Source organism: Syngnathoides biaculeatus, chromosome 16 (genome assembly GCF_019802595.1).
Source record: "Syngnathoides biaculeatus isolate LvHL_M chromosome 16, ASM1980259v1, whole genome shotgun sequence".
Taxonomy (NCBI): Eukaryota; Metazoa; Chordata; class Actinopteri; order Syngnathiformes; family Syngnathidae; genus Syngnathoides; species Syngnathoides biaculeatus.
Genome location: NC_084655.1, coordinates 15,513,142 through 15,531,870, shown reverse-complemented (window position 1 = coordinate 15,531,870; position 18,729 = coordinate 15,513,142). Strand labels below are relative to the sequence as shown.

The following is an 18,729-nucleotide window of genomic DNA, read 5'->3' as shown; positions in this document are numbered from 1 at the left end:
AATATGTAGTGAAAAGATGATGGCCCTGACATCAGAGGAACTGCTCTGGAAAGCGAATTCACCTAACTGTGCAGTTGCTTTCTGCATTCATCCGTGCGTTTCTTTCTCAAATTAGTCTGCTGAATCACGAGTCTGACCTACAAGGGAACCTCACAGCCAGCGTCATACAAACAGGCAAGATGCACGCAGCCGTGTGCGTTTGGTAGCTCGCGCTATAGCAGGGAAATGCATGCAGGGAAATGCCTGGTTCATAATGAGGACACCGGCAATAGCCAGCAGTATTTCTTGTGAAAATATGCAAACGCACAATCATACTTCTCGCACGCCACAATGAGCTATTTTACCTTCAGAGAGGTCATTGGAAACTGTGCCTCTGGTCATTTCAGATTTTTTTTTTTCTTTTGCATCACAAGAATAGTTGAGTGGAACATGGGCTTTTAATAGTTCTCGCTGTTTTTCTTTTTTATTGTTTTAATTGCAGCTCAAAAAAAAAGTACAGACCTTAACCAATCAAAAAGCATGCAGCATATGAATCCTGTAGGAAGGGCCACATCTTTAGATTCACACACATTCATTAGAATTAAATCCTCTAATTGGAGAATCAAAGTATCAACAATTTAATAGGAAATACTGTTTTAAAATTATATTGGTTAAACCAACATTTCATTTAATTAATTATTTGAATATACGATTGTATTTCCGCTAACATCATGCAAACTCTTAACCTTCTCTGGACCAAATAAAATTTTGCAGAGAGAAAAATCTGATACTTTCAGAAAATGACACTCTGGACTTAAAATTTTCGATTAAATTAAACCTGTTGCAAATTTTCAACCCATGGCCGGAAAGGGTTAATACTAGTTCAAGAAACATCACTGACTCCTGTGACTCTACAGCTACACTTATATGTTCTTTGACGTGCGTGTCCATGAGCAGTAAGCCTGTGATTATTCTCACTCATACAAGTCATTTCATTTTCAGGGCATTGAATCCATCGCAAGTGTCCTGTTCCCTCTGTCTTAGAAGATGTTTCGGCTCTCGTCCCAGCAGGCGTCATAAGTACATGCAACAAGGCGTATTTGGGATGCACTCGCCAGTTTTTGTGAGGAAGACTCCACTATTTATGCTCCAACTGAGAAACATGCTCCACACCACGTACGGAATCATTGTTGTGAAATGCAAAAAGAGCTGGAGCGCCTTTAAGCTGAGAAGCCATTGTCAATAACCAGAGTCTTTGGGTGGGAACTTCTTGATTGATTTTCTAGTTGTAAAGTGATCGTGGAGTTACCCTACACTCAAAGAGGCCTTGCTGAGTTTCTTTGGAAGGGATGAAAGGATGTTCATTGGGGTATTCCAAAGTATTCACCATATGCAGTAAATTTTATAAATATCTCCCATCCTGCTAGCTATTAGAAGCTTTAAACATTAAAATAAGTAAAGGATGCCTATGAATTTTGGATGTATTATTCCTTTGCTAAGGTTAGTTAGTTAGTTGGTTGTATTATTGTTTGCATTTAGCTCAAGCATATTTTATTTCAATGATGATAAATGATCACGTTCAATGTACAGTAACAACCAAACCCATGTAAGGTTTTGTTTGTGGGCAGGTGGATTAAGTTTGTTGAGGCCTTGTGGAATTTAAACCCCCCCCCAAGGAACGCGCACGCTGTGTGTCTGGCACATATTGACTGGTTTGGCTACGACAGACTGAGTGACTCCTCTGTGAACTCCTACAAATAATACAAATGTAGCACACATGAATGTGTACCGAAATATTGAAGAAAACGCAGCACCTTCATGAACAAAAGGAGAATCAATACTATTATCGAATGAGGCGAGAGGTAGATGTTTTGGGACTTTTTTCCTATCGATTTGTTAAGGCCAAGGGCTTCTTTATACATTAAAGTCATCATGACTTTTTGCCTGTGAGTTTGACTCACAGGGCATTGAAATAAATCTTAACAGGGATAAATGTTGAATATAATCCATGTAATAATGTTTGATATTCATGGCAGCACTGTATATAGTGCACATTAAAGGTGCCGTGAGTTAATAAAATGTCACTGGACATTTGTAACGTGTAATCCACCAATTTTTTTCCCCCACCCGTCTGTCCACTCTCAGTGTAGCAATTCATTTTGCCATTATACAATGTGCCCTACAATGCTTTTCAATCATGCCTGACTCTTCCATATTTCTCAAAAGTCTGCGTAGACTGTCCCTTCCAGTCAGTGACAACCTGCATGTGGCCTGGAACCACAGCAAAGCAGATATATGCATACACCATACATCATCATCAAAGGACATCCATCCATCCATTTTCTGAGCTGCTGCACAAGGGTCATGGGGGTGCTGGAGTCCATTCCAGCTATCTTTGGGCGAGAGGCGGGGTACACCCTAAATTGATTGCCAGCCAATCGCAGGGCACGTAGAAACAAACAACCATTTGGAGTCACATCCACACTTACAGGGAATTTAGAGTCTTTAATCAATGCATGTATTGGGGATGTGGGAGAAAACCGGAGTATAAAATGATTAAAATATATATACACACTGCAGAACAGTGGATCAGCTGGAAAGCGTTGCCCTCACAGTTCTGAGGTCCCGGGTTCAATCCCGGACCCGCCTGTGTGGAGTTTGCATGTTCTCCCCGTGCCTGCGGGTTTTCTCTGGGTACTCCAGTTTCCTCCCACATCCCAAAAACATGTAACATTAACTGGACACTCTAAATTGCCCCTAGGTGTGATTGTGAGTGGGGCTGTTTGTCTCGATGTGCCCTGCGGTTGGCTGGCAACCAGTTCAGGGTGTACCCCATCTCCTCGCCCTTTGACAGCTGGAAGAGGCTCCAGCACTCCCTGCGATTCTTGTGATGATAAGCGGCAAATAAAATGGATGGATATATATATATATACATATATATACACACACAAGTATAAAATGGCTGACAAATATGTGTAATATTTAAAACATATACGTACTGTAAAAGATTCTCCCTTTCGTTTACCAATGGCAAATATATCGGGGCAAGCTAATCAACAGCTTGCTGGTGAGCTTACGTACGTTGCAGCCTCCGTTTTAACTCACTACTCCTGCACAACACCTCAAACCGATGATAGAATCGCATTTGTGTCCAAATCAAAAATCAAAGTCAACCAAAAGGGCCAAGGCGAATGAAAAATAAGCAACAACCTATGAAAATGTACCGTGCAAAATTGTGAAAAATCCAACACTAAAAATTCAGTCTGCTTACTGTACTCTACTTCCATTGGATAGTCTTGTTCTTTTCCAAAACCAACAGGAACTTGTCAAAAGTCCTAAGAAAAAAAAAAAAAAGTGGTTGGCATGCTCATCGATGTTGAAGCAAAATTAATTGCCATGCATATCATCAAATATTTTTTTTCCTCATCAGTGGTAGCACTAGAAATCTGTTATTAACATGATATTATCATGTTGAGGTCGAAAACCATTACTATCATTACTGGAGTACTACATGAGCCAGCAGAAATGAAGAGTGAAGAGGCTGAGGTTCTCGCTTGGTGTGAACAGGTTGGATAGGATTAGAAATGAGCTCATTAGAGGGACAGCCAAAGTTGCATGTTTTGGAGACTAGGTTAGAGAAAGTAGACTTCGATTGTTTGGACATGTCCAGAGGCGAGAGAGTGAGTATATTGGTAGAAGGGTACTGAGGATGGAGCTGCCAGGCAAAAGAGCGAGAGGAAGACCAAGAAAAGGTTGATGGATGTTGTGAGGGAGGACATAAGGAATGTGGATGTTAAAGAGGAAGATGTACGATGTACAACTGGAATCCCCTTGGACCCTGATGTTCACAGATGATATTGTGATCTGCAGTGAAACCAGGGAGCAGACGGGGAACAATTAGAAAGATGGAGGGGTTGATGGATGTTGTGTGGGAGGACATGAGCACAGTGGGTGTTTGTGAGGAGGATGCACGAGATAGGCTTCGATGGAAAAAGATGACACGCTGTGGCGACCCCTAACGGGACAAGCCGAAAGGAAAAGAAGACAACTGCAGCACGCACTTGCAACATGGCATCTGTAAAGCTGATACAGTATTTGTTGTGGGGTCTAAAGTGTGCAAGCACGTAATCATCAGCTGCAGGTTTCAAAAATATACCTGAAAATTGTTGCAGATTGGAATAAAAGGAATATTTGATTTCAGAAGTGGAGGATGGAGAGAGGAAGTTGTGCAACAAACGTTGCTCATTGTGGGCATAATAGATGTTATTTTAGCAAATGGACATGAAACCTTTTGAGTGGATTTAGTCCATTTGGGTAAAATACAATCAAGTAGCATGTAATTCAAGGATGAGAAAGAAAAGAAGACTTGACCATCAGTGATGGACTGAGGCTGTAATGCAATGCCTATTTGAATGTGAATCACGTATACCGTGTCTACCGCTACTTTTCTCCGCGCCAACTAAACACGGGAAGCCTTGAGTCTCCTTAACAATACATTTAAGATTTAGCCGATTCTGCAAGGATGTTTTCTTTTTTTTTTCTTAAATTAAGGCAGGCATTCAATTTCTGAAGGCTGTGTCACACATTAAAATACAAACAGATGCTTCAGCAGGACACGCCGACACATCCTCTATAAACTGTGCCAAGACACACGCTTGCGCACACACGCAGGGAATAGATAACTGATACTATCTGCTTATGAAAGTGCACATGCATAGCTAAAATATTTATGAACTGATCTTAGCACTCTGATCTAAAGAGTGAAGGATTGATAGCGAGGGGGAAATGGAGAATGACTGGCCGAGACAAGCGTGTGTGAGTGTGTTTGTGTCACTGCGTGTGAGAGAGGATTCAAGAATGAGTGAAAAAATGCAGTGATAACAACACATAGGGCTAGAGTGAGGGAAATGATTGTGCAGCACAGATGCCATATGAATCTAGGCCAGTAGAGAAAAAACAAGGCATTATTCCAAAATCCACTTTGTACGCAAGGGTGTGCGCGTGTGAGTGCATTTGTGTGTATGCAAAAAAATAAATGAAAAAATAAAGCACACAAATGTTTTCATCAGAGCGCAGCAGTGCAGGAGGCTGAAGTCTTTCCGTACACTCCTTCTTTGCCCTTTCATCCTTATCAAGCTTTTACAATTACAGTGCGGGATGCACGACACCCGCCCGCCTTGCCGCACGTTCTGATGTTCACTCCTTCTCGCTTTTTCACATTTTGTCTGCGCGGCGAAGCGTTTGTCTGTTAATTGGGTTTGGTGCTGGGGAGTCGGCGGGGCAGGTTTTTCGGGTTGTTGGCGCAAAGGATGGATGGAGGCAGATGGTCATTACTGAATGCACGTACAGTTCACACACACATCCTGGAAAATGTGACAAATCAGAGCCACCATATGATTCCATCAAATTCATAAACAGTGATGGGTTTTTTTTTATTATCTGATTCTTACAGTCTCAAAAGATATTTTTTCAATTTAACCTAAAAAAATGTGCATCAAAAAACACAAGAAATCTATTCTACATTAGCACACTTACACAGTACTCCGAACTCACCGCCCGGAAAAAAAAAAAAGATGTTGGAAAAAAGTTGAATATTGTATGAGTCGGGCTTCTTCCTCAGGAGATCATCACAACAGAGGAGTTAAATGCTTGCTTTCGCAAAAGATAAAAATAGGTGGAAAACATGATTTCTGGTCATTAGCATCTCAGAAAGGACCCATTCATTACACTGTTTATTTAGGAAACACGCTAAGATTACTGATGAATAAAAAAAAAAAAAAGTTTATGTGGGATCATGATCACAATGTAATTGCCATAAGAAGGTCTGCACAAGCGAGGTATTTAAGATGTAACAGCGCTGTCATAAAAATGAGTTTTCGTCTATATTTGCGACAACAATTAAGTGGGGAATCTGACCAAAGCACTTACACAATATGGGGGTTATGCATCTCCATGAAAAATCTATATTGTGCTATAATTCTAAAGTGGTTAGGGTACATACTGTCAATAGCCAAACAGAATCTAATCCGTGAAGCTAGTTGACCTCCAGTATGTTTGTCCATCCATCCATCCATCCATTCATCCATTTTCTTCGCTGCTTATCCTCACGAGAGTCACAGGGAGTGCTGGAGCCTATCCCAGATGTCAACGGGCAGAAGACGGGGTACACCCTGAACTGGTTGCCAGTCAATTGCAGGGAACATGGAGACAAACATGGAGCCGCACTCACAATTACACCTAGGGACAATTTAGAGTGTCCAATTAATGTTGCAGATTTTTGGGATGTGGGGGGAAACCGGAGTGCCCGGAGAAAACCCACGCAGGCACGAGGAGAACATGCGAACTCCACACAGGGGCCGGGATTGAACCCGGTTCCGCAGAACCGTGCTGCCAGTATGTTTTTATATACTGTATATAGAAACATTTCCCCATCCAATCAGTTCCAGCTAGAGTCTAACTGATGCTGCCATAAAACCTTCCTTAACTGCACTCAATAAATTCACATCCGAATATTAGCAATGGTTTTAAAGTTTCTGTATCGTAGAAAAAAAATGATACTTTTAAGAAAAGAGGATTACTGAATGCAAGATGAGTTCACGGCCTATCCTTTTTAGTATGAATGCTTCTTGACAGTTCAAAATGATGAAGTCCCTGGAAACTCAACACGTCTCTTCCTAATTTGAAGAGAAGAGTGTTTTGGACAACTGTGCCAAATTGAAATGATAAAGAAATTAAAAGCACTTTCATGCAAAATAGTGAAAAATCAAACTCGAATGTTGTGAGCATGTCCCTTGAATGCGCTGAAACCACGTCCTGAGTGACTATAAACTGTTCATGAAATAGTTCCATAACAACCAGAAAATATGCATCCAACTTCATCTAGCATCTTTTTATGTCTGCACATGCAGTAAGTACATATTGGAGCAGAGATAAAATATCCTCGTAAAGCCGCCATTGTCTGAAATATTTCTGACCGGGTCATCATGTGGTTTTTCCATACCACAAGAGGGTAGCCATACATGCAATGATTTTATTTTTTTTTTTAACTTCCTCCCATGTTGTCTGTGCACTCACGTCCGATGATGAGGCGCTCTAAAGCAGCCACATTAGCGCGAAGCCATGCCGGCTTTTGACTTTGACCCCCACCCCCCCTTCTCCCAATTTTTGCCCATTCAAACACTTCCGACTTTCTCACAGTGATGTGTGTGCACACGGCTGAAACCGAGGCGCGCTTAAGCGCCCACCCCAGTGGACTACTTCTTCTTTCAAATTGTCCAGTTAGGGGTCGCCACAGCGTGTCATCTTTTTCCATCTAAGCCTATCTCGTGCATCCTCACGAACACCCACTGTGCTCATGTCCTCCCACACAACATACATCAACCCCTCCATCTTTCTAATTGTTCCCCGTCTGCTCCCTGGTTCCACTGAAGATCACAATATCATCTCTGAACATCATGGTCCAACGGGATTCCAGTCTAAACTCGTCTGTCAGCCTATCCATTACTACCGCAAACAGGAAGGGTCTCAGCGCGGAACCCTGATGTAGTCCCACCTGAAGGTAAAATAGATTTTTTTTTTTAGGTGTAACCATCGATAGTTAGCAAACTGCACGTTGCAATTGTGCAGGTTAAGCATTGATGCGGACAAATGTGCTAAAGTTCAAGTTGGGGAGGACACCCAGCTGCATCACTGGGTGCGGTTTCAGCCACGCTCCAAAAAGTCACTTCAAACTTAAATGGGGAGAGAATATGTTTCTCCACAACTTAGTCTTTGCACTTGTTTTTAGCAATAAGCTTCAAATATGTGAAATGTATTTAGAAATGAATATCTGAATTCCCTTCAAAGTATCATTGAGGTAAATTTAAGTTCTTTAAATGTTTGATATTTGATTTAAAAAAACACATGAGAGACAGCAACGCTTGTAGATAATGTGATGGATCTACTTCTGTGCAAAAGATAGTGTGGCTGACTATGAGGCGACACACACATTACACACATTCACACATTATATCTGCTCCATACAAACCAAAGGAGAGCTAGCACCTTCCATCAAGCAGAAACAGATAAGCGCCCCCTCCTTTTCTGATAACAGCTTGTCGTCATCCAACACGTTCCCTCAACGCTGGGTCATGACGCGGCACTTTGTCACTATCCTTGTGCATAGAACTGCTGGGTTGGTACGATCAGCATGCAAAATCAAAAATCATCAGGTGTTTGCGTCAAACAGAGATTATAAGTATTGTCAATATGTTAAATATTGCCAACAGGCGTTTGTCCACATGAATGTGACAGTGTAAAGCTCTTCTAATTGGCGGATGTCTAGCACCTGCTGTAAGTAAGGCAAATTGACCACTTATTAAGTCAGAGCTCTCAGACCGGATTTGGACAGCATCTGTTGAGCCTCATTATCCCAACATCAACATGCAAAGACTTTTTTACACTAGATTGTACAGCTTTACTAACACTCGATTTTCTATTTTCCAAAAACAATTGAAATTGAAATTGAAAATTGAACAAGAATCAACAGAGGGTCCTTTGGCCATGGGTGTGGTTACTTTCACTATCCCAAATGTGCCTTAATGACTGAGCCCAACAATCCATTGTTGATTCTTGTTCAATGCTGGAACGTGCTTTCCAGTTGCCACGCGGAAGAAGCATGATTGGGGAAGTTTCAGACTGGCATGGATGTAGAAAAAGTAGAAAAATTCCAAAAATTCTACGCGCATGCGCATTAATCCCAAGGGGACTTTTCAGCAAGGGGGAGCACTCAGACCGTCACACCAGCAGCAGGTGGCGCAGCTGTACAGCATTGGCCTTACAGTTCTGAGGACCGGGGTTGAAATCGCGGGCCCGCTTGTGTGGAGTTTGCATGTTCGCCCCGTGCCTGAGTGGGTTTTGTTTGGGCACTCCCGTTTCCTCCCACATCCCAAAAAACATGCATGAATTGGACTCTAAATTCCCCTTAGATGTGATTGTGAGTGCGAATGTTTGTCTACATGTGCCCTGCGATTGACTGGCAATCAGTTCAGGGTGTACCCTGCCTCCTACCCGATGGCAGCTGGGATATGCTCCAGCACTCCCGTGACCCTCATGAGTATAAGCGGCTCAGAAAATAGATGGATTGAAGGTCTATTCCCTTAGCCCATACAGGTTGAACCATCTGAGATGCTGGGTGGAATATATTGGCTAATACATGAGGGAGAAAGTGAAAATTAGCTTGTTAGAACAGCTGGTATGTCCCCTGCGACTGACTGGAGACTGGTCTAGTCTGCCTTTCACCCAATGCTAGCTGGAATAGGCGTTTGGCACTCCCACGACCCTTGTGAGGATCAGCGATTTGGACAATCGACAGCAGCCGGCATTCGAAGGGTTCCAGTTATGTAGTTCATGGTAAATGGGGTGCTGCATCTATACAGCACCTCAAAGTCTTTGCACTTCCACTTAATTTCCACACACTCAGATTATGGTGCCATATGGTGGCGTAGGAGAAATGTTAAGGCCATCCACGTCTTGCTCGATGATATTTCAACACAATCACACGGGAACTGGGAGTTGAACTCGTAGTCTTTCAAATCTGAGACAGCTGCTCAACGGAGTCAAAGTATGAGTGTCCCTCACCGTTTTTATTCCACACTGCATTATTGCTTTTGGCTGCATGACTTTCACACAAAGATTGCAGCGATCACAGCAAACGGGAGCATTGAGGGAGAGAGCTTGTGAAGGTTGGTGATGGCTTTTCTCTTGTCCCTGCGTTTAAAGCCTCCAGCAACGCAAATAAAACAGCACGCCATGCACTCCTGACAAGTTGTTGCTGCCTTTTTCTGCTGAAACCTCATCAGCGAATCATTGTCAGCCACGAGTCTCCGTCTCTGGCCTGAGGGAGATCTCCCACAAGCTCCTGGCATCCAGGGAGTGACTCGAGTTGTGAAGCATGACCGTGCTATTGATTGCACTGCAACAGCTGGTAGGCTGAAAGTGAACACAGTGTGCGAGGGCCAAGGATGACATGTGGAGGAGTGAGTAAGTGCGAATGTTTCCCAAGGGTTATCCCTCTTAGGATCTTTGCATAATCCCTCCTGTTGGATACAGAAATCAATACGGAGGTTGTGCCTTGGAATATGCAGCAAGCGGAGGTTGGCCAAGCGACCCTGCTGTATACAGGATTAGAAAGAACTGTGAATATGGTGGTACATAGCATTAGATAATACACACCGAGAAAAGCACATAAATAAATTGAACAGAGGTAAGTTTTGTTGTTGACAAAGCTTGAGGTTAGCTTTGTTAAAGCCCTATTTAGGATTTTATATTAAGATTATCAAAACAGTCTACACACCCCTGTTCAAAGGTGAGGCTTTTGTGAAAAAAATAAAATAAAATAAAATAAATCGACCAAGACAAATAATTTCAAAGTTGTTTTCCACAAATAATCTCTTCACGAGTATACTTTTTGAAATTACGGCTGTTCATCTTGGGTCTCATTCTCGGAATGAAAAGAATGTTATGAAATTATTTATCAAAGTCTCATTTGTTTTAATCTACCACATAGCTATATATTTCTTTTAATCACAAAACCATGCCATATGGTAAGGGGTGTGTAGAGTTTTTATAAGTCACCGTATGATTTGTTTGAACATTTCTTCTCCGCATAGAAATTAGTAACAGTCGAATTTTTTTTTTTTTCCAGGAGGTAATTGTGTGCGCTTTTCTTCACCTGACTAATCACGAGCCGGCGGTTGCACTAATGACCCGCCAAATTTACTCCATAATTCAATTGACCTTAGGCATCTACCTGAATTAATTCAGTCACCAAAGCCCAACGTGTGTTGACCTCTCTGAGTGTCGAGGTCGGGATGCTTTAACTGCACTAATGGCTCTGACTGTTATCCCTGTTCAACTGGAAAGGAACTCAATCAAGTGAAGACCACCTCCGAGGTTAACTAAATAGAGGAGCGCCATATTTGTTTGTTTAGCCATTAATCAACAGTAATTTAAACACAACCGACGTCTACATAGTCTGGAAACTCAACGCAAATGAAATATTTGAAGACAAGATGATCGGCGTTGACCCAAACTGGCTGTCATGTATCCACATGATCTAATTAGCACTAAAGATATAAGCCACCTCTCCACTGTGTTGTTTTTTTTTTTTTTTTTTTTTTTGCACAATTCTGCTAACTAGACCAACAAATAACGATCCAAACAATCCATTTTTCCACTGTGCTTTGATCCATGGCGGTAGCAATAACTGCTGCTCAGCCTTCTCCCCAATCTGGTTTCAGCCTACGTAAAGAGAGATACTTCTTTTTCTTATTTCTATGTGGCTGAGAGAACACCAGCCTCACTGTGTCTTGGATTCCGCTCTCATCTCGTGTATTTTTTCTTCTTCCCCCCCCCCCCCCACTGCATAATATTCATCAGCTCTTGAGAGAATCCCCGACTGACAGCGCAATGGATTCCCTGAATTATGACTAACGCAGTTCAATACGGTTCTGATGAACTCAAGATTACAGAGAAACAAGGCAGTGGGTTTGCAAGGTAGGTGGTCATTATTCAGGTCTCTCGGGCCTGCCTCTTTTACGAATTTCCTCTCCCCCCACTTCTCCGCTGACTACACCACTGATCTGTGATTGCAATTGGTTGGAGGCTGCTCATCGTTTCTCCAAGAGCAACATTGTGAAGTATTGATATCAGGCGGAGGGAAGGTTCCTTTCTGCAGATAATCACAATGGGACAAATAAATGCAGAGCTTCTGAGGCAGAATGAAGCAATGCGGGAATGAAGTAACTCTGAGGAATGATGTTGGATGGGTGGGGGCTCAGCTTCACTTATATTCTTCACGTAGCTCCTTAAGTCAAGTGGGTGTGGTCAGTGATTGATTGCAGCGTGGATAGCAAAGTTCTTAGGAGGGGATTTTATTTGACTGCAGTGAGAGCAAATTTATAGCACTCTGTAAGACTTCATACCTGCAGAGTCATATTGTACTGAGGCTCACGTACAAATGATTGCCTGCTGATCAGACAAATGCTTCTTTTGCTTGATACAACCAACATTATGTCCTCTGTTTCCTTTAAAAAGAAAAAAATGCATCACTTCCTTTGCTAATGTTTAACCCCAACATGTAAAAATATGTATTTACACCGCAAACTACAAACAAGAGATTTTATCTCAACTTAAGAAGCAATTGACAACACCTGAGAGTTATTAAGGGGAGCTTTGCTGTTATATTGTTTCCATTTCAGTCCACTTGACTGAAACACTGCATAGACAAACATAAATACACACTCACTGCACACTCAATGTTTTCATATCACATTCGAAAGCTACGTATGTTACAAAAATTGATTTATTTACGATTATCTTAAGATTGTATTTACAGACTGTGTTATTTATTTACTAATTTTACCATGTGTTTTTTTTATATTTGGGCACCAACATTTCACATATCTACATTATTGTCATTGGATTGTAGTCTAGTGTAGTGTAGTGTTCTGTCTTGTTCCTGCAGCAAGGAGCAAATGGCCCAGTACTAATTTCTCACTCTGCGGAGTAGAAAAGCTAATCTTCAATATTTTAAATATGCGTCATTATCTGTACAATTCCACAGACAGTTACGGTATCAGTATAGTATCTAATAGAAGGTCCATCTACCTTCCTCGGACACCAGCATGTCGAAATACAAGTACATGCTATTACTGTATGTCCCTCCCCAACCCCCAAATGACAAATGTGATCAGAAAGTGATGGCTCTAATCTGGTCAAACACGCATGTGAATAATCAAACGTGCAATCTTCCCATCATGATGGAGGGTGTGTGTGTGTGTGGTGTGTGTGTGTGTGTGTGGTGTGTGTGTGTGTGGTGGAGGGAAAGAGGGAGGGGAATACAGCCCACCAATGTGCTGGCTCAGCACTGTGAGCTATCCGTGGTCCTGAAGTCATCATTGCTCTCCATTCACATACTCAATGCATCGATAGTATACACACGTCATTATGATATAATTAAAACAATTTATGGATAAGATGATTTAACTCTGACTTATTGCTGGAGCTGAGATTTTCTTGCTTGCCTGCCCAGTGCCCATCCAAAATGTGTAGGCGGAATGTGTGTGCTCCGAACACTGTTGCTGCCAGTGGTGGGAATCTCTCACTGTCGTTTTTTTTTTTTTATCTCCTTCACTCATAATCATTCACTTTCTCACTCACTCACTCATTCACTCACTCACTCACTCACTCACTCACATGCACACGATCGCGCACAGACGCAAGGGTGCTCAAAGCAGCTGACACCCAAGCTCCCATCGCAGGATGGTGTGTGTTTATGTGTTTGTGCACATGTGCATACGCGCAACCACAAGCACAAGTCAACATCGCTGTTGAGCTGGGCCATTCACCCTCAAACACACACACACACGTATACTCACTCACTGCCAGTTTTATCCCCTGCGTGATTCCTCCCACGACTCTAAATCCCTCTTCCACATCTGTCTATGGCGCAGCCCATCCAATCTTTCTTTCACTGCAAGCCACCCCACCTTCACAAGACCCCCGGCTCCCCCACCCCAGCAGATCCCAGCCCACCGCACCCCCTGCCAGACTCATTCCTTTTCACACTTTAAATCAATGCCCGTGTTGACCATGCATTTTGAGTCCACACACTCCTCACGGTGCAGAGCCACAACTAGAGCAAAAAGAAGGGGGGAACAATCCCACATGGGTCAGTCGGCAACACTGTTCCAATGCTTGAATGTTCGATCCACGCTGCTATAATTCAGGTAGAAAAACAACAAAATATAGCTCAAGCCAGGATAGAGAGGTCTCTAGTGCAAGTGTACAATATTCATTGTTGAAAGGCTTCATGTTATTAAAAAAAAAATGAGCATTAGGTCGTAAAATTAAGAGGGAATAGATTTGAGCACAGTACCTTCACTTGTTTCCTCTCCAAACTGCACGTCCATTTGTCTGAAGTGAGAAAAGAAAGGGGGGTAGATAATTCTCTTTTTCCTCATCAACCGTAACGTCGCAGGCTCAGCAGCAGAAGCAGCAGCACGGTGGGAGAGAATGAGAGAGAGAGAGAGAGAGAGAGAGAGAGAGAGCGAGAGAAAGAGAGAGAGAGAGAGAAGGATGGAGGGGGGGAGTGAGAAACCGTTGCATATGAGAGTGTAGTTCAATTGCATTGGACGTCTGCCTTGCTTTTTTATGCCATATATACAGCAAAATGTCCTCAAATAATATCTTAATATGAAAATGCGTACTCATTAGTTATTCCTGCACTATCGCATTATACATAGATGTGTGTCACTAAAAACTATTGAGAAAACCATTTCTGAATAATTTGATGAGTTACAGAACTTCAAAATGCAGTAAAGTCATTATTTAAACGACACTGCGTTAAAAGTAAAAAAATAAATGGAATTAGACCCCAACTGAAAATACTAAAAGTAAATAATGAAAATATGAGTCAAGTCAGTTGTAAAGTTAATAGAAGAGAAAAACAGATCTGAGGACAATGTAGAGTATTCAGTGCACCTTACATGGGTTTTTGGAAAGTGCTAAAAAGCCAGAATAGCCCCAAAAATCTCTCACATCAGGAGAACAAGCAAATTTCAGAGATACAATTAAGTGCAAGTATTATCGTCAGTGTCAGAAAATTGCAGCCCTGTCTCATCTCAGTGAGACCCTAATTTGCCTTAATTTAATACTACAAACTATAGTGTTTGTCAGAGATCTACATATACATTGTAAAAAAATATATTTGATAGTAGCGCCCCCATCCCTTGTGAGGATAAGCAGCAAAGAAAATGGATGGATGGATCTGATAGTATCCAATTAAAAATATTAAATAAAAAAACAGTCTGTATGATCTAACAGTCGTACACGATAAATATGATCTGATCTGAGAAAATAATTGTTTATCTCTGACTCCATCTTGTGCCTTTAACTTAATATGGACGAAGCTGTCGCATCTGATGAAAAACAACCAATAAGAGACAGGGGGTGTGACATGTGAGCTTGTCTGCCAAATTGGCAAACACTTGCAGTAAGTCTTCGGCTTGCACAAACATCAAGATGCGCCAGGTCTTGTACGGCGGCACTGTTGCAGGATCCATGAAAATAGAGTCCATCGTGTTTTAATAATACTCCATTAGGAATAAGCTGCTTTTCTGGGGTAATGAGGGAACAAGTCAGCTCAAGGCAGTGGCGGGGGCGGTGATTGGGGGGGGGGGTGCTCGCTGTGAATGTGGTTGCCAGTACGCATCTCGCGGCTTCTGTCTCTGATTGGTTGTTCTTCCTCAAGCACAGTGGTATGTTTTCTTTTTTTGTTTTTTTATTCCATCCCTCTCTTTAAGTGAAATCGGATCATACCTGAGGATTCGCCTCAGCGCGCGAATCTCCCACGGCGCACTGGAAGAAAAATATTTGAGAATTAGCTGCAGTATGGGAGTCTCATTCTGCCCGTTTCCCATACTGAAGGAAAGGAAAATAGTGAAGGTGTGCTCATACTCAATTAACACTCCCTCGTCCTCATTTCTCACTCCCAGCATTCTCGCTCACAGCAGCGGGCGTGCACGCGCAGAGTCATGTGTGCACAGCTCATTAACTCACCCTCGCTCCATCTCTGTCTTTTTCTCCCCTCATCTGCTGGAAGACTGTTTGCTCCAGAGACTGACGTGGTCCTGAAATTCTCATTAATATTTCCTCATTATCAGTGCTTGAAGTGTTAAGCAATAGAACAATGGCTGGTCTTGGCATGACGCTTGACAGCGCCGTTATCTGTTGGTGCTACTGGGAGGACGTGCGGTCATGTGTGCTGAGGTGCTAAATGCTTTTTACGCACAATGGGAGACATTGTGTGTCTCATACAGATATGATATAATAACCATGATTTCATTTCTCGCCTCAAAGGTAATTTATAACTGCTGGCCTGAATTTCCCACGCATTGATAAGATAGAAATGTACACGCAGCACAAACAAACAAATGGCAATTGTAGAACTTGTAGGATCATGCTCTAATAATCTCAGCTGCATTTGAAGCAAGTTTGTGAATGCATCATTTTAGTCTAGGAGGACGATGAGAAGGCAGAAACCAGAACAGGAATGAGTCGAGCAGCGATGTTTCTCTTCAGTCATTCTGCATTTTTGTGAAGGCCGAGCAATTAATTCTCATTATTTGTAATTATTGCACCACCTCATCAGACACATTAGTCGAGTGTTACTAAAAGAAAAAGAACATTTGGGGGGATTATTGTTTCACATTATAGCAGAAATGCACACCTTCAATTTGGAGCAGCAGATTGTGTTAGGATCCTTACCAAAGTTCTTCAAGCATTCATCTGATATGGGGCACTGGCAAAGCAGAATTATCCATCCAGCCATTTTGTGTACCGTTTATCCTGGTCAGGGTTAAAGGGAGCTGGAGCCTACCCCGTCTGACCTCGGGCAAAAAACAGACTACACACTGGATTGGTCAAACAGCCGATCGGAGGCGCATACAGAGGGGCACAACCTTTCACACTCCTGTTCTGCACGGAAGTCAGACTTTTAGACTTTGACCAAAATAAGTCGAATGTAAACTTCTATGTATTGTCATGGCCCGTGGACAAAAACTCTACTCGCAAAATGTTAGTGATAGCCAGCTTTCTGAAGAAATTTCATAACAGTCATTTTGAATCCAAGTGCCAGACTGTTCAATGTTTCATGTGTTTCATTTCCTGGTTCAATAAAAATTGTTTTTCAACTCTGCTCTTCCTCATGTTGCCGAGATCTTGACATCATGAGATCAACACCTCACAATTGATCAACATTGCGAGGCTTCAAACATGATGTTCTTTAGGTGCCACTCAATTGGCCATGATATTTGCATTCGTCAGTATTAATTTATTGCTCAAATCATGGCTCTCCTTTTTGGAGAACAGTAAACACTGAAACATTGAGTAAATGGACTTGGACTTCCAAAGTTTAGAGTAGGTCAAATTACTGTTCTGATTATGGCTGTCAGACCACAAATAGTACATTTTGGTTTGAGATGCTATTTTAAACTTGTGCTTTGATGAAAGGAGTTCAGCGGTGCACTATATGCAAATTAACTTCGCTTTATGTATTTCAAGCATCCCGTCGGGGTGACTTTTGAAGCAAAATTTGCCGCCGGGCGCACCTTTCTGAGTCTTCCTCATTTATCTTTGCACTGACGTAAGCTGACCATATAGCAATCTGCACTGCATTTCGAATGGTGTGGTTAAACCAAAGGTGCATGCGTGTGACCAAAATAAATTGTGATTAATTTCAATGAAAACATGATTAATCATAAGTTAATGCTTTAACTTTGAAAGCCCTTGTTATAAGGCACTTCAGGTCCATCCTCAAATTTTACCCAAAAACCATAAAATATCCCAAGCGAGAGAATAAAACTGCGCATTTTGGGCAACTGCAAAATTTCAAGTTGTCCGGGGGCGGAATGGGGTGTCATATTTTAATATTCAGTGAAGATATTTTAACAGCTAGTGTAATTGTCTGGCTAGGTTATTTAACCCAAATCAAATAAAATATATTGCACACGCTCAGAATCGCCCCTGTTACTCGTTCCCCACCTTTCGTACACTTACTTCATTTGCCAGACTTGGCTCCACACTTGTTCACTTGATGGCAGGTTTGTTTACCGCACGAGACATCTCAGCAGAGCGGTCTCCCGACTCTTTTGCTGCAAGTGTTTCCATGGTTACCGAGTGTAGCACTGTGAAGAAAAGCAAAGAGACTGAGACACGTAGATAGCAACGTTGCACTCTTCTGTACTTGCTATCTTAAAATTCATGTCAAAACTGCAGGCACAAATTGTCTAGAATGCTTATTCTGAGATTTTTTTTTAAAATGTGTCTGGACAATGGAGCGAATCTCAAGTCTAGCCTGCTGACAGTGCTGCAGTCCGGAATGGGCGAGAATACTGAAGTACAGTTCAAGTTTGAAGACAGTTTAAGGTTATATCATACCAGTCTGTATGTATCATGTGAGAATATACCGTATATACAGAGGAATCTAAAAGTATCAGTTACAGTTTGCCTTTCCAAAGCTCAGTTCTGATTTGACATTAATATTCGATCCCTCAATGCCAGAGGAATGACACAGATGTGTTAATCACTCATAGTGCCGCTATTATTATTATTAGCAGAAGTAGTGGCAGTAGAAGGAAAGGGGGAGGAGTCATTGTTGTACTTAATTACTTTCCATTAACCTTTTAAGAGTTTAGTAAAAAAAAAAAAATTAAGAATGTGTTTCCATTTTGGAATGTAAAGTTATCACTAATGTACCACATTTCAGTATAATGCAGTAAATTTCCTCAAAACTGCAATCTACTTCAACAACAATACAAACCCTGACTGTGGAAAATACATGTTGTAATGGCATATGAAGATGTTACATAGACGGTGATTAAAAACATGCAACATATTTTGAAGAAAATGAGCTAAAAGCTATTAAATCTGTGGACACATGCATGGATATGCACAAAAAAATTAATAGAACATGGACACAAATAGGACTCAGTCAGCTATCCGGTGCAGACAACGCTGAATTCCAGTTTATCTTGATGGATCTTTTGCACTCATAATCGTTTCTACATTCAAAGTTAGCCCCGCTCACTCATGCCTTCGACTCAATTTGATCAATATTTCATTCATCTTGCTTACACCACTGCTGATGTAGCACATGTTGCTGCTATGAGCGGCGGTAATAAAAGCTCATAAATGATAAACACAACGTCA

At 41.8% G+C, this 18,729-nt stretch overlaps 1 protein-coding gene across 5 annotated transcripts in view; it reads right to left on the bottom strand.

Annotated features, from left to right (window-relative positions):
- LOC133514453 (protein phosphatase 1 regulatory subunit 29) overlaps positions 1–16,377 on the bottom strand; it is a 79,070-nt gene extending 62,693 nt beyond the window's left edge. For 2 of the 5 annotated variants that reach the window (XM_061846169.1, XM_061846173.1), the window contains exons 1-3: positions 15,580–16,366; positions 15,340–15,378; positions 13,898–13,935 (exon numbers count right to left, since the gene is read on the bottom strand). The gene's annotated coding sequence lies outside the window, so the exon portion shown is untranslated. Of the gene's footprint in view, positions 1–3,250; positions 3,315–13,897; positions 14,001–15,339; positions 15,379–15,579 lie in introns of all 5 variants that reach the window. The other 3 variants (XM_061846171.1, XM_061846172.1, XM_061846168.1) reach the window with 3 other exon arrangements.
- Positions 16,378–18,729: the final 2,352 nt, after the last annotated feature.